The sequence below is a fragment of the Pongo abelii genome, chromosome 4 (genome assembly GCF_028885655.2).
Source record: "Pongo abelii isolate AG06213 chromosome 4, NHGRI_mPonAbe1-v2.0_pri, whole genome shotgun sequence".
Classification (NCBI taxonomy): Eukaryota; Metazoa; Chordata; class Mammalia; order Primates; family Hominidae; genus Pongo; species Pongo abelii.
In genome coordinates this window covers 7937184-7950899 of record NC_071989.2, presented here as the reverse complement: position 1 = coordinate 7950899, position 13716 = coordinate 7937184, and the positions used below count along the sequence as shown (strand labels likewise).

General features: G+C 40.8%; 1 long non-coding RNA gene across 1 annotated transcript; it reads right to left on the bottom strand.

The window, feature by feature from the left end:
- Positions 1–3340: 3340 nt before the first annotated feature.
- Positions 3341–12250, bottom strand: LOC129059324 (uncharacterized). Its single transcript, XR_010139918.1, has 4 exons — positions 9270–12250; positions 8646–8692; positions 6012–6240; positions 3341–5113 (listed from the first exon to the last, which is right to left on the bottom strand). It is a non-coding gene; the product is annotated as an uncharacterized LOC129059324 (long non-coding RNA).
- Positions 12251–13716: the final 1466 nt, after the last annotated feature.

The following is a 13716-nucleotide window of genomic DNA, read 5'->3' as shown; positions in this document are numbered from 1 at the left end:
CGCCATGAGCCTGGAGACTGTGGCTCTTCTGTGTGGCAGAGCCTGACCCAGTGTCCCTGAGTTCCTTAGAATTCACTGAGTCTACATCATTCAGAGGTGACAAAGCCCCAAGTTTCACCAAAGCCACATGTCACTGGAGCTATGGGGAAGGCCACGTGCTGTCCAGTGTGCAGGAATTCTGTCCTTCTCCTTCCTGTAAACTGTCAGGGCACTGTAAAATCAATATTAGATGGTGATGAGTCTAGCCTCAAGAAAGGACCCTGAATAGCACTGGAAGTCACTTTCAAAGAATTTAAATGTAAGACTAAAGCCAGCTTCCTCACAAAAACCAGCCAATCTTCAACTGTATTCAGAAACAACCATAGAAATTAAACTGTGGTTTGTGATTAATGTCATTTGACATCGGGTTTCTCTTAGAGGGATTAAATTACTTGGTGAAGTTTAAAAGTATTGGTCTTTAATTGCATTTCTTACAGTAAAAAGAAAGATAAAAAGAAATTAAAAAGTTATACAGAAGGGAAGAGGAGGGAGGGATAGCATTAGGAGATATACCTAATGTAAATGACGAGTTAATGAGTGCAGCACACCAACATGGCACATGTATACATATGTAACAAACCTGCACATTGTGCACATGTACTCTAGAACTTAAAGTATAATAATAAAAAATAAATAAAAAAAAAGAAAAAGTAAAAAAAAAAAGTTATACAGAAATTAGAACTGTGACAAGTGTCCCCAGAAAGTTTTGGCAGGAACCCCAAACTTTCCAGCCTAAAGAAGAGATGCGTTATGAAAGAGGTTCCAGTAGAGGTGGTAGATAGCACTGCATATGCCCGCCACATGATGGTTCATGTAATAGCAAGAGGAGGAGTGCGAGTCATGAAAACATGAGCAAAAGCTATAGAGTCATAGGAAAACAAAAGTTTTTCCACGGCTGGCGAGAATATAGCTTAGAATATAGCTAAAATTGTTCTAAACCAATCACTCTTCTGCTAAATGATAATTTTAAAAGGTAACAACAATGACACACCACTGCACACCCACTAGGATGACTAAGTTCCAAAACATTGACAATATCAATTGCCGGTGAGGACGTGGAGCAACAGGAACTCTCATTCATTGTTGGTGGGAATGCAAAGTCATACAGCCTCTTTAGAAGACAATTTCGTACTTTCCTGCAAAGCTAAACATAACCTTATCATATGATCCAGCAATAGTGCTCCTGTTGGTTTTCCCCAACAGATTTAAAAATGTATGACCACACAAAAACTGGCATGCAAATGTTTATAGCAGCTTTTTTTCATAATCATCAAAAACTAGAAGAAATCAAGATGTCTTGGTTATGGATCCATTTGTGATAAATTTATCTCTTTTTTTTCTTTTTGGGAACCTCTATGAATGACGTTATCACAGTCTGAAATGTTTATCAATGATCAGTGATGACAAGACAGGAGAGTTCCCTGGTTCCCCTCACAGGGCATTCAATCCCCTCACAGGGGTGCTGCCCTCTGTTCCACCGCCGTGAGCTCAAACCCCCCTTAAGGGAGGGGGACCACACAGATGGCAAGGTGCAGGAGCTGGGGTGAGAGCTTTGGGCTCTGGCCCCGCGGTAGCATCTGGGGTGGGTGCCCACAACCCCAGTATTACAATGCTCTTTTAGCTCTGCCTTGCAGATGGCTTAAGTGTTAACCAGCTCTGTGCCCCCTCTGCCTTTCTGCAAGGGCAGAGGGACAGTGTGACAACTTTCTGTATCCCAAGCTCTTCTCCAGCATCCTGGAAGGATTGGGTCACACAGGGACTTGAAGAGTGGAGAATGTGGGGGCTTTATTGAGTGGTGGAGGTGGCTCTCAGTAGGATGGATGGGGAGCTGGAAGGGGGATAGAGTGGGATCTTCTCCTAGAGTTTGGCCATCCAGCAGCTAAACTCCTCTCTGACCATCCACAGCCAAGCTCCTCTTGGCATTCAGAGGCTCCTCCTCTTCTCTCTTTCTCTGCTGCATCGTTTTGCTGTTCATCTGCTTGTCTCCTCATCTTCTCATCTGCTTCTGGAGACTGGGGTTCGGCGTTTATAGGGGTGTAAGACAGGACGCATGGTGGGCCAAAAGGCAACTTTTTGGGAACAAAAACAGGAATGCCTGTTCTCACTTAGGGCCACAGGTATTCAGGCTTGAGGGTGGAGCCTTCGCTGGCGACCCACCCTCTTCTATCCAGTATTTCCCTGTCTCCTGTCTGTATCAATGAGACCATGAGGATCATAAAAACCCTTACTTGCAGCTACCCTGACATCCCAAGGTACATCCTGAAATGCTGTTGCCTCCATACGGAGGGAAACGGGGGTGGGTGAACTGAGCAGGCAGGAAGGCAGCACTGACATAAAATAAAAGGTACCAGAGCTGAGCATCTCCTGCTCCCCTGGCTTGGATGCAGCAAGTAACAGAGGAAACCAGGGATCACACCTCATATGGATCCAGCAGACTCCAGAAAGCCAGCTTTACACGGCACTACTGCTGTGTAAAGAGGGTGATTGCCACAAATTAGTTACACTGGGGAGATGCAAAATAAAATATTAATTTTCATTAATATCAGTTCTTTCAATATTTTTCATAACATGAAAAATACATGTTGTTTTTAATTATATTTCACTATTTTCAATATTCCCCTAATTGGTATCCATAAATATTCAAGATTTTGCTTTGCAGAGAAAGAGGAGGTGTGGAGTCTATCCAAAAGCTAAACAAGTTGTTGGTTATTTTACAGACTGGCTCTTCAGGACGTCACTATGGACCAGTCAGGTGGGCTTCCAGGCCAACAGCATGGCAGGAAGCTCCCTGGAATGTCATGAAATCCAAAAGTCAGAATAAGGCGAGTTTAGCAGCAATCTGCAGAACACATCCATGCTTCATTGTGCCTGTGCCTCTGCTCCGCTGCCTCCACCAGCAATGGCACAGAAACTGCATCAGGAGCAAGGTGGGGTGCCTACTGTAGCTTCTGCCGGTGCGGACCAGGTGGAATTCCTGGGCTTCCAAGATTAAAACACACAAGCTGCTTCCAAGAATTCCACAGTGTTATTCAGACAGAGGAACATGGGAGATCCATGGTGAATAACTGTGTGGTCACATTTATTTTCTTCATTTTATCAAATGCCACGAACCCGGGCACTCTTGGGGCGGGGATGAGGGGAATGGATTCTCAGACAAAATGCCTGTTACCTCGAATTAAACATCTTGAATATTCTCAATCAAAAGTGAGAAGATGTCCTGTTCCTAAAGACTTTTTCAAATAAAAATAAGACTATTCCAAAAGTATAAGACTATTATTTAAGAAAAAAAAAAAAAGCTCAAGAAAACAATCCACTTGTTAGAGGAAACTGGTGGAACACAATCATCAACTTCACGCTGTGACCTGCAGTGCTTCCCGTGACTCCTCCAGCTGTGCTCCTGTATCATAGACTGAATTGTCACACAGCCATGTGTAATTTTTGTTGCATTTAAAGGATGTGATTTTTGGCAAGGATGGGCACTCATGGCTTGAAGTGCGCTTGCAATATATCACTCTTCACCTCTGAAGCCTTGGAAACGTGGGGAGGCACTGAGCGTATACTTAGGGCACTGGGAAATTATGAAAGATGAAAAATATAAAAGCTCTTAGAATTCACTGGAATTCATCAGAATGATCGAGACCCAGAAAGCAGGCATTAGAAGAGGTGTTTCTGTGATGTGGCTTGAAGTATTTGCTTCTTTCCCCTAGAATCGTTTTATTATTAAACTCTAGGAAAAAAATGTTTTAAAAAATACTCAATAAGTAGACTTTGAGAAAGAGACTATTATGTTATGACTCAACTTCTCTCCAAAAGTCCTGTGATGCTAAAATGTGCTTTTTCATGGTGTTTTACCACAGATTATTCACTTCAATAAGAACTTATCATCTAGTAACTGAATTGGCAAACATTTTTCTATTTCTTCCAGTCTATTTTTCTGCTTTTGCCACAATATTTTCAAGAGAAGCTAAGCATTATTTATTATAATAGCAAACTCAAGAAACTCAGCAAATGCTTCATTTCCAATGAAGAGACACTTAGAATGTTACCAAGTATTACCCTGTGAAGTTCTGTAGACATATAAGTAGATTTCTGATTATCAAAGAAAGGTACATTCATAAGTTCCTGAAAGACCTTCTTCAGCTAAATTCCTCATGTTGCAAATGTCTGAATTACTATTCATTTGTTCCATGTGCAGTTTGTTTGAAAAGTGACTATTGTACCTATTTCTGGATATAACCTTCCTCATTCATGATGTTAAAGTAAGCTGAAATTTCAAATCATTACACTCACAGGTGGAGGGTAAGTATTGGGATGACTGGAGAATGATGAAGATGGTTGGCATAAGCCAGCCATGGGACAGGGGGGTCTGAGAGATTCATGAATGATCAGGGGACAGGTCAGTGCCACCAGAGTCTGCTCAAATGGCAGCAAGACTTCTGATTAACTCAAAAGGCTCCACATCCCAAGAGAGAACTTAGCACCAGCTAAATGACCATCCAGATTCCTGGAGTGACCACACAGCATTCATGTTGGAATCACATGTAGCCAAATCCACTTCTTTTGTCCTGGAAGTTCATTTGGAAAGTTCTCAAGACCTCTTTATACAGGAGAATGTGGAAGCTCCTTGTAAAAGCAGTTGCTTTTTCTCCTCCTCACCTCTGGGAGCCCAGTTCTGAGGGGCCGTGAGGGCTTTGTGAGTAATTCACGATGCTTCACTTCAGGACTTTCACCTGACTCATGTGAGGAGCTGATGGATTCTTTACCCCAGTTCAACCAGAGGCCCCGGGAGTACAGGCAAACTAGTAGGAAGAAACTTTAATTACAAAGGGAGATGATGTGGGTACAACAGAGGGGAAATCACAACACTCCCTAAGGATTTTAAGGGAAATAATCAAATGAATGAGAAAATCATGTTTGGTTTACCTAGTTCAGAAGAATTCCCTTCATCCACAGCTGTGAGAGTGGAGGTTGAACGCAGCCTTTCATGTCTCTTCAGGTTCCCTTGCAGCCTTGCGTCGAGGCACAAGTAAGACTACCAGCTACCCTTTGCTGAGCACATTCACCCATTTAAACCCTACAGCAAGATGGAAATACACAGCCTTTCATCCGTGTGAAAGATGAAGACACTGAGACACAGGAGGCCAAGTACCTCACCTGGGGCCACTTTGATAAGAAATGTCTGTAGGGCATCCTGTTTCAAGCCTCCAGCTATAACCACCACATGAAATCCCTCAAACAAGACCCCAATTTCATGAGCACTTAAGTGTCATGCACTGTTGAAGGCATTTTATAGAAATTGCCTCACGAAATCCTCACAACACTGCTGTAAGTGAAGGTCGTTATCCCCAGCTTATAAAGAAATGGAGGCCTAGAGGGTGTGAGCGTCTGACCCGACCGAGGTCGGCCGAGTCCAAAGCTGATGTCCTTCGCAGCCCTTCTTCCTGCGGACTAGGAGGCTGGCCCTCCACACAAAATGTCTGCTTTAAAAACTAGGGATTTAATTGTCCAATGGGGGAAAAAATACAGAACACGCCACCTCACACCAGAAATGGGAAGCTGCCTTATAGTATGCGAGGCACTTTTACTGCTCTGGAAAGAGAGCTGAAGGTGTAATTGATAACGATACAATAGTTGTCTCAGGCTGCCATCTAGAGGCAGGTGCTGAAGCGACACCCTCTCCATCCTGCCGCCTTTTCTCTGTCCCTTGGGACACGGAAGCCACAGTTTGGGCTGAGGCAGAGCTGGACACTGGACAATTACCCAACATGGGGTAGGTCTTTATTTCTTGCTTTTCCTTTGTTCCTTTATAATCTATGTACCCAAGGTGACACACCATGGTTTCACAGGCGCCCCAAAGCTAGAAAGGCAGTTTTTCATAAGGGGAACCCTTACCTGTCCCCAACTCCGCCACCAACGCCACCCCCACAGAGCTTTGCTGAAAGTCCCCGCGTCCACCTGCCTTCTGTGCACACCTGGCTGCTGCTGATGCTGCCAACTCCTTATCTTGATGGCCTCCACCGAGTCGTACTTGTCCAGTTTGTTGGTGTGGTTGGTTATGCTGGTGTTGAGGGGGGTAGGCGAGACGGGGTGGATGACAGTCGCATTGTGGGATTGCTGTTGGTGCTGCTACTGTAGGTATAGATGAGCAGGCTGAGGATGGAGCGGCTGAACCCGACGTGATCATGTGGAACACACTGAACCCTGGGGGGACAGGAGCAAAGTGGTACTGGCTCCCTTCCCCATCCCTTCCTTCCCTTCCTGAACAATTCAGCCTGTGGGTGCAGAACAAGGCAGGTATCTGAGAAGGGCTGTCCTAGCTCAGAGGCCTCAGCTTGAGTAGCAGGGTGAGAAGCCTATCCACAGACAGAAGCAGCCCAGCGAGAGAAGTGAAATGCTTGCTGGGCATCACTGCAATGGCAGGCAAGTCCACCTGGCTGCAAAGCAAAGCCTTCAGGGATCTCAGGACAATGGGAAGGGCCTGTAGGTTTTCCCCTGCACCTGAGGCCGGGGGTGTCTGCACATTAACCACTCCAGCCTCCTCCCCAGGGATTTTCCCAGCCATCTTCCCTGTGCTCATGATCCCCACCACCTGGAAGAGACTTTGTCCTGCCAGCGCCAGCCATGGGGTTTGATGTCAAAGGGTCACTCGGCCACTCTTCACTGAGTTCCCACCAGGCTTGGGTCTCCAGGGCTCTGCCTGAGTCCGTCCTGAACCTCATGTAACCCTGCAGTGTCCAAGAGGCCCTACGGGAAGCTGAGCCACAGGTCAGGAGATGCCATCAAGACCTCAACTGTGCTACTGGCAGAGGTTGACTATCCCCTTTTGTCCCTAAACCCTGAGCTTTTCCCTCTAAGTCCTGCTCCTTGGCTGTTTTAGACACCATGTTCCAGGAACCCAGGACTTTGGAGCTGGATCTGCCCCCTTGGGTGCACACACTGTGAAGGGAGGCTGCCTTCTCTCTGACTCGCTGTCAGGCAGAACTCACAACACACTCCTGACCACTGAAGTCCCAGTGGGCAATGCAGTTCCCAGCACAGGCGCCCAATGTACTCAGCACTAAGGGTTGGATCATCCCAGATGACAGCACTAGAACATTCCACAAGCATCAGCCACTCCCTGACAACCACCTCAACTTTTCACTTGCAGCTTAGTTGGTCAGTGGTTTCAGAATCATTGGCCTTTCCTGACTCAGTCATGAAGCCTCTAGGGCTGAAGAACTCCCAACCTGGGACAGCTGGATAAAGCATCCAGGGGGCATTCCACCAGCAGCCACTGGGACTTTAACACTGAAGCTGTACTTAGATAAGCAAGAGCTGCTTTCACACAAGTTCTTACTTCTCTGTACTTTAGCTGTTAGCTCTCCCCAGGGTCAATGCCTTGTACCGAAGGAAATACTTCCTGCTACACTGATAACTCATATTTCATTATAACATAAGGAAGATGCATGATGGTCTCCATATGCAGATACTGTGTCATTAGTCAAATGAATCATTCCAGCAGGTGCCTGGGAAAGGCTGGGGCCAGCTGACATCTTTATGATGATTATATAGTCTTTGTGTCTCATGCAACTAAAAATAGCTCTCTAAGATGAAAAATTTCAATGGAAGCACATTTTCTGCGTAGAGAAAAATAGTGCCCATTAAATCGTTTTTGAATCTGCTTGGTGTGGCGCTTTCTTTTGAACGTGTTTTTTTGCCATTACTGGCCAGTAAGCAGGGATGGAAACCATCCTGTTGGTTAAGCAAAGTCTGATTTTTCAATAAACAGAAGAAAGTCTACATTGTCTCCCTAAGCATCCTAGAGCAGCTTTGTCAGATAATCGCTTGTTTTTAACCTGTCAGTTCTAAAATAAAATCCATCCATTCTCTCATCTGCCTATTATGTTGATGTGTCAATATCAGCAGCCTAAAGAGTTAAAACATCATTTCTGAAGATTATGGAGTAATTAAATTTTCTATAAGTTTGATCAATATCAACATGAGTTGGGTAATCAGTTGGCCTTGCTGGCTCTGACACACAGAAGCAGCATTTTAGGATGGAAATAGGGTTTGTGTCATTTACCTGTTGCTCAAGGCCCTTGAAAAACTCCCACTTTTTAGCCCAGACAGGGTCGACCAGAGCATCTGTGTTGCTAACAGTAAGCCCCTCTTCTCCAAGTAATAGTTGACACATAGGTGAGCACTTTCATGGCACACAGATGGCATTGACTGAAAAGTCCAAATTTATTATGGAATTGAACCAGAGAATGTGGTTTCTTTTTTCATCCAAGGTTGTAGAATGCCTCTAATATGTAGGTAAATCTTCATGCTCCATTAAAATTGAGTTCATTCCAGAGGACTAGAGACTTGGCACTGACCGTCATGGATCTGCAATGCCAATGTACATAAATGCTTCAATTCTGTTTCACTCCAGTGATGTTTCAACTAGGTATTATCTAGCCATCAATTATTTAATAACACATATTTATAATTAACATACATGGCATTTGGGGTCCATGGAGTGTCTCCAGTCTCAATTTTGGCCACGAGACCAAGAAACAATTTATAAAAGATTAAAAAAAGAAATCATTAGAAAATATCAGAAAGTAAGTAGGGAAATAACCGACCTCCACATGTCCTCTCTCCTAAGTCCTGGATCTTGCTACAGATTCTTCTGGGAGAACAAAGAATACAGAAGGATGCTCACTTTAATGCTTCTCTTTAAAAATACTTAAGTAGTTTTTATTTGTACATGACTTATAGTTCTAGAAGCTTATTTTATGACTAAAAGTTATAATATTAAGCCAGGTGTTGAATATTTCTACTTTGGGTTTTATGTGTGTTTATTTGTACATCTGCTTTTGGTCAGGGATACCTTGAGGGAGGATGTAGGGAAGTTGCCCAGCACTGCCCCTCGGGCCAAAATCACAGCACTGGCCTCAGCCAAGTCCTCATGCTTGTGCTGGTTGCCTAGTAAAATGCACACTTCCGGCTGTGGAGCCTGGACAGTGCCTGCAGTGGTGGGCAGTGTTTCTGCCTCAGCTCTTTGGTTTTATCAAAGCCAGTGTTGTCCCATTTCCTGCAGAGATGGACTAATCCAGGAGAGCTCAAAGGAAGTCACCTGAACAAATAAAGTCCCTCTTCAAGAGCCTATGCATGCTCTTTGCCATCCCAAATACAAAACCCACAGCAAGCTGCCAGCGACGGGACATCTCCTACGTGTTTTAGCCCTCAAGGATAACACACCATACCGTGAGTCCAGAAATCTTTTTCTTTTGGAAGATGAGAATTGAAAGTGGGTCATGAGCTGGGCTTGGTGGCACACACCAGTAGTCTCAGCTACTCAAGAGGCTGAAGTGGGAAGATCGCTTGAGTTCAACATAGTGAGGGCCTATCTCTAAATAGAAAAGAAAGATCACACCCTTACAATTTTATTCCAATATTTAATCCAGGTGTTGATAAGGTGAAAGCTAATAATTCTCTCTAGAACAGTATTATCTTCACTATAAATAAAAGAATAAAAGTAAACAGGAGAAAAAGAGCAAAAACTTAACATTTTCCACAGACTGACCTTTGCTTTGGTTCACATCAAGACCCAGATGTCCATTGTGGCATATAGGAAATGATTTACATGTATACAGCATTACTCCTCAGGTGGGGGTGCAGTACCTGTTTGAGTTCTTTTGGAAAGCCTGTAGCATAGGGGCCCACCTGCTCTCCAAAATAAGACTGATGAAGGCTTTCTATTTTTCCGTATATATTAGGATCTCTTAAACAAAGTGACTCTTTGGTTGTATAAAATTGTATAACCAAAAATCAACACCATATTAAAACCATTAAAGGAAAGACTTTAATAGTTAAAATCAAAATTGGCTAAAACATAGTTAACAAACTAGGAAAATCACCATTCTAGAAAAAAACTAAATAATGAACTAAATTTAAGTTTTCAACTTTTGTTTTCTACATATTCATATTCTAAAGACCACAGGAACACAACAGTTGATACACCCTATTTAATATTACATATTAAAACCAACTATTCAGCTTCCTTTTGACAAATGGGGCCTGAAAAAATAGACAATTTTTTCACCCATAAATCTTTTTATCTTTAATTTTTGTGAATACATAACAGTTGTGCATATTTATGGGGTACATGTGATGCTTTGATACAAGCATACCATGTGTAGTTATGAAATCAGGGTAACTGGGATATTCTCATTGCCTCAAGCACTTATTATTTCTTTATGTTAAGAACATTCAAATTTCACTATTCTAGTTATTTTGAAATATACAATAAATTATTGTTAATTATGACCTCTCTATTGTGCTACCAAACACTAGATCTTATTCCTACTATCTAACGGTATTTTTGTGCCCATTAACCAGCACCCCTCTATCCCCCACCTCCCCGCTACATTTCCCAGCCTCTGGCAATCTTCATTCTACTCTCTATCTCCATGAGGTCAACTTTTTTAGCTCTCATATATTAGTGAGAACATGCAATATTTGTGTTTCTGTGGTTGGCTTGTTTTACTTCACATAATGGCCTCCAGTTCCAGACATGTGGTTACAAATGACAGGATTTTATTTTCTGGGGGGCTGAATAATATTCCATTGTGTATATATATTACATTTTCTTTGTCCACTCATTAATTGATGGACACTTAGATTGATTCTATGTCTTGAAGCTGTTGTGAACAGTGTTGCAATTAACACGGCAGTGCAGATATCTCTTTGATATACTCATTTCTTTTCTTTTGGATATATGCCCAGCAGTTTAGATGATAGTTCTACTTTTATTTTGAATTAATAGACACTTTTATTTTGGATTAGATGATAGTTCTACTTTTATTTTGAGGGCAACTTCCATATTGTTCTCCATAGTTGCTGTACTAATTAATTTACATTCCCACCAACAATGTACAAGGGCTCCCCTTTCTCCACATTCTTTCCAGCATCTGTTATTGCCTTTTTTTAAATAAAAGTTATTTTAACTTGGGTGAGATGATATTTTATTTTAGTTTTCTACAAAGTTGTAATAACCAAAACAGCATGGTAGTGGCAGAAAAAATAGACACAAAGACCAATGAAACAGAATAGAGAACCCAGAAATAAGTCTATGTATTTACAGTCAACTCGTTTTTGACAAAGGGGCCAAGAACATGCACTGGGGAATGAACAGTCTCTCCAATAAACGGTGCTGGGAAAACTGAATATTAATATGCAGAATAATGCAACTAGACCCTTAGCTCTCACCATATACAAAGTTGAATCAAAATAGAGACTTAAATAATAGACCTGAAACTATAAAACTACTAGAAAAAAAACACTAGGGAAACTCTCCAGAACACTGGTCTGAGTAAAGATTTCTTGATAAAACCAAAAGTGCATGCAACCAAAGCAAAAATGGACAAATGGGATCACATCAAGCAAAAAGCTTGTGCACAGTAAAGGAAATGATCAACAAAGTGAAGAGATAATCTACAAAATCCATCTGACAAGGAATTAATAGCCAGAATATAAAAGAAACTCAAATAACTTAGTAAAAAACAAAGAATCTGGTTTAAAAATAGGCATAGATTTGAATACACATCCCTTAAAAGAAGACATACAAATAGTCAACAGGTATATGAAAAATTGCTCACCATCACTAATCATTGGAGAAATGCAAATCAAAACCACAAATCACTTATAAATCTTATTATCTCTAATTGATGTGTCTGCCCTCACCTAGAATAAAAAGTACACAACTAGCTTTCCATGGTGTTTGCAGAACACCAGTTTTAAGAAAACACTAGTTTTAAGAATAGAGACATTACTAGAGAGAGAGAGAAGGCAGTTTCATAATGAAAACATGCCAGTTCATCAAAAAGAAATAACAATTCTAAATTTTTTGTACATAATAATAAAAATATGCGTTTTCAAAATATATCAAGATAATAAACCTGGTAAAAATGAAATAATTAAGAGATTAAATTCACAATTATAGCTGGAGATTTCAACACCCCTTTCTCAGATATTGATAAAACATGTAGACAGAAAATCAGCAAGGACATAGAAGGTTTGAACAACACCATAAAATCAACTTGAGCTAATTAACATTTATAAAAGTTTCTATACATGCACATTGTTTAAAAGTGAACATGAAACATAACAAAGATAGACCATATTACAGGTCATAAAAGAAGTGTCAAACATTTCAAAGTCTTTTATTATACAAAGTATGTTCTCCAACCATAGAAATTAAATTAAAAATTCATAACAGAAAGATATCTGGAAAATCTACAAATATTTGTAAAGTAAACAACATACTACCAAATAATACATCAAGCAAAGAGGAAATAATAACGGAAGATTAGAGTATTTTCAAATAAAGTCATGACATCAAAAATCATAAGATGCAACTTAAGTAGTAATTAAAAGGAAATTTATGGTGTTAACACTTACATTAGAAAGGTTTCAAATCAGTTACCTAAGCTTCTGCCTTAAGAAACAAGATTTTGTTGAAATATCATATTAAATCCAAAGTAAGTGGAAGATGGGAAAATATAAAGTTAAGAGCAGAAATCAATGACAGATGACAGAAACACAACAAATAAAACCAATGAAACTAAATCCTGGTTATTTGAAAAGATAAATAAAACTGATAAACTTCTAGCCTGACTAGTCATTTGAAAAAAGAGAGAATCCATCACAACAGATTCTATAGACAGTAGAAGGATAATGAAAAAATATTATAAGCAACTTTAGTCAATAAATTTTACAACTTGAATGAAAAAGACAAATTCCTTAAAAAACTAATTCAAAAAGAAATAAGTTGTCTCACACTACCAAATTTTCCTCACAAAGAAGTAGATGACCTGAATATTCCAATACCTATTAAAGTAATTGAATTTATAAATAAAACCCTTCCCACAAATAAAACTCTAGGTAGATTCACTGGTGAATTATACCACACATTTATGAAGGAAATAATACCCATTCTACACAAATATTTTCAGAAAAAGAAAGGAAGGAACATTCCCCAGAACTCATTCTGTGAGGTCAGTATTATCCTGATTAAGAAAAAAAAAAAAAGACATTGCAAAATAGAAAACTACAGGCCAATATATGTCATGGAAATAGATATAAAAGTTATTTTAAAAAAAATTTTAAATCAAATCTGACAATATGTAAAAAGGATAATATGATGGCCACATAGGTTTATCTTAAGACAAAGTTACTGTATTATTCAAAAATTAAGCCATTTAATTTACCATGTCAACAGACCAATAAAGAAAACCCCTATGTACATCTCAATACATGCCATCAATATTTAACAAAATCCAACATCCATTAATGGCAAAGATTCTCAGCAACTCAGAAATAGAATGAAGCTTCTGAAACTGGATAAAGGAAATCTATGAAAACCCTACAGGTAATGTCATATGCAATGATAAAAAAAATGGGCCAGGCGCGGTGGCTCATGCCTGTAATCCCAGCACTTTGGGAGGCCAAGGCAGGCGGATCACGAGGTCAGGAGATCAAGACCATCCTGGCTAACACGGTGAAACCCTGTCTCTACTAAATATACAAAAAATTGGCCAGGTGTGGTGGCAGGGGCCTGTAGTCCCAGCTACTCAGAAGGCTGAGGCAGGAGAATGGTGTGAACCCGGGAGGCGGAACTTGCAATGAGCTGAGATTGCGCCACTGAACTCC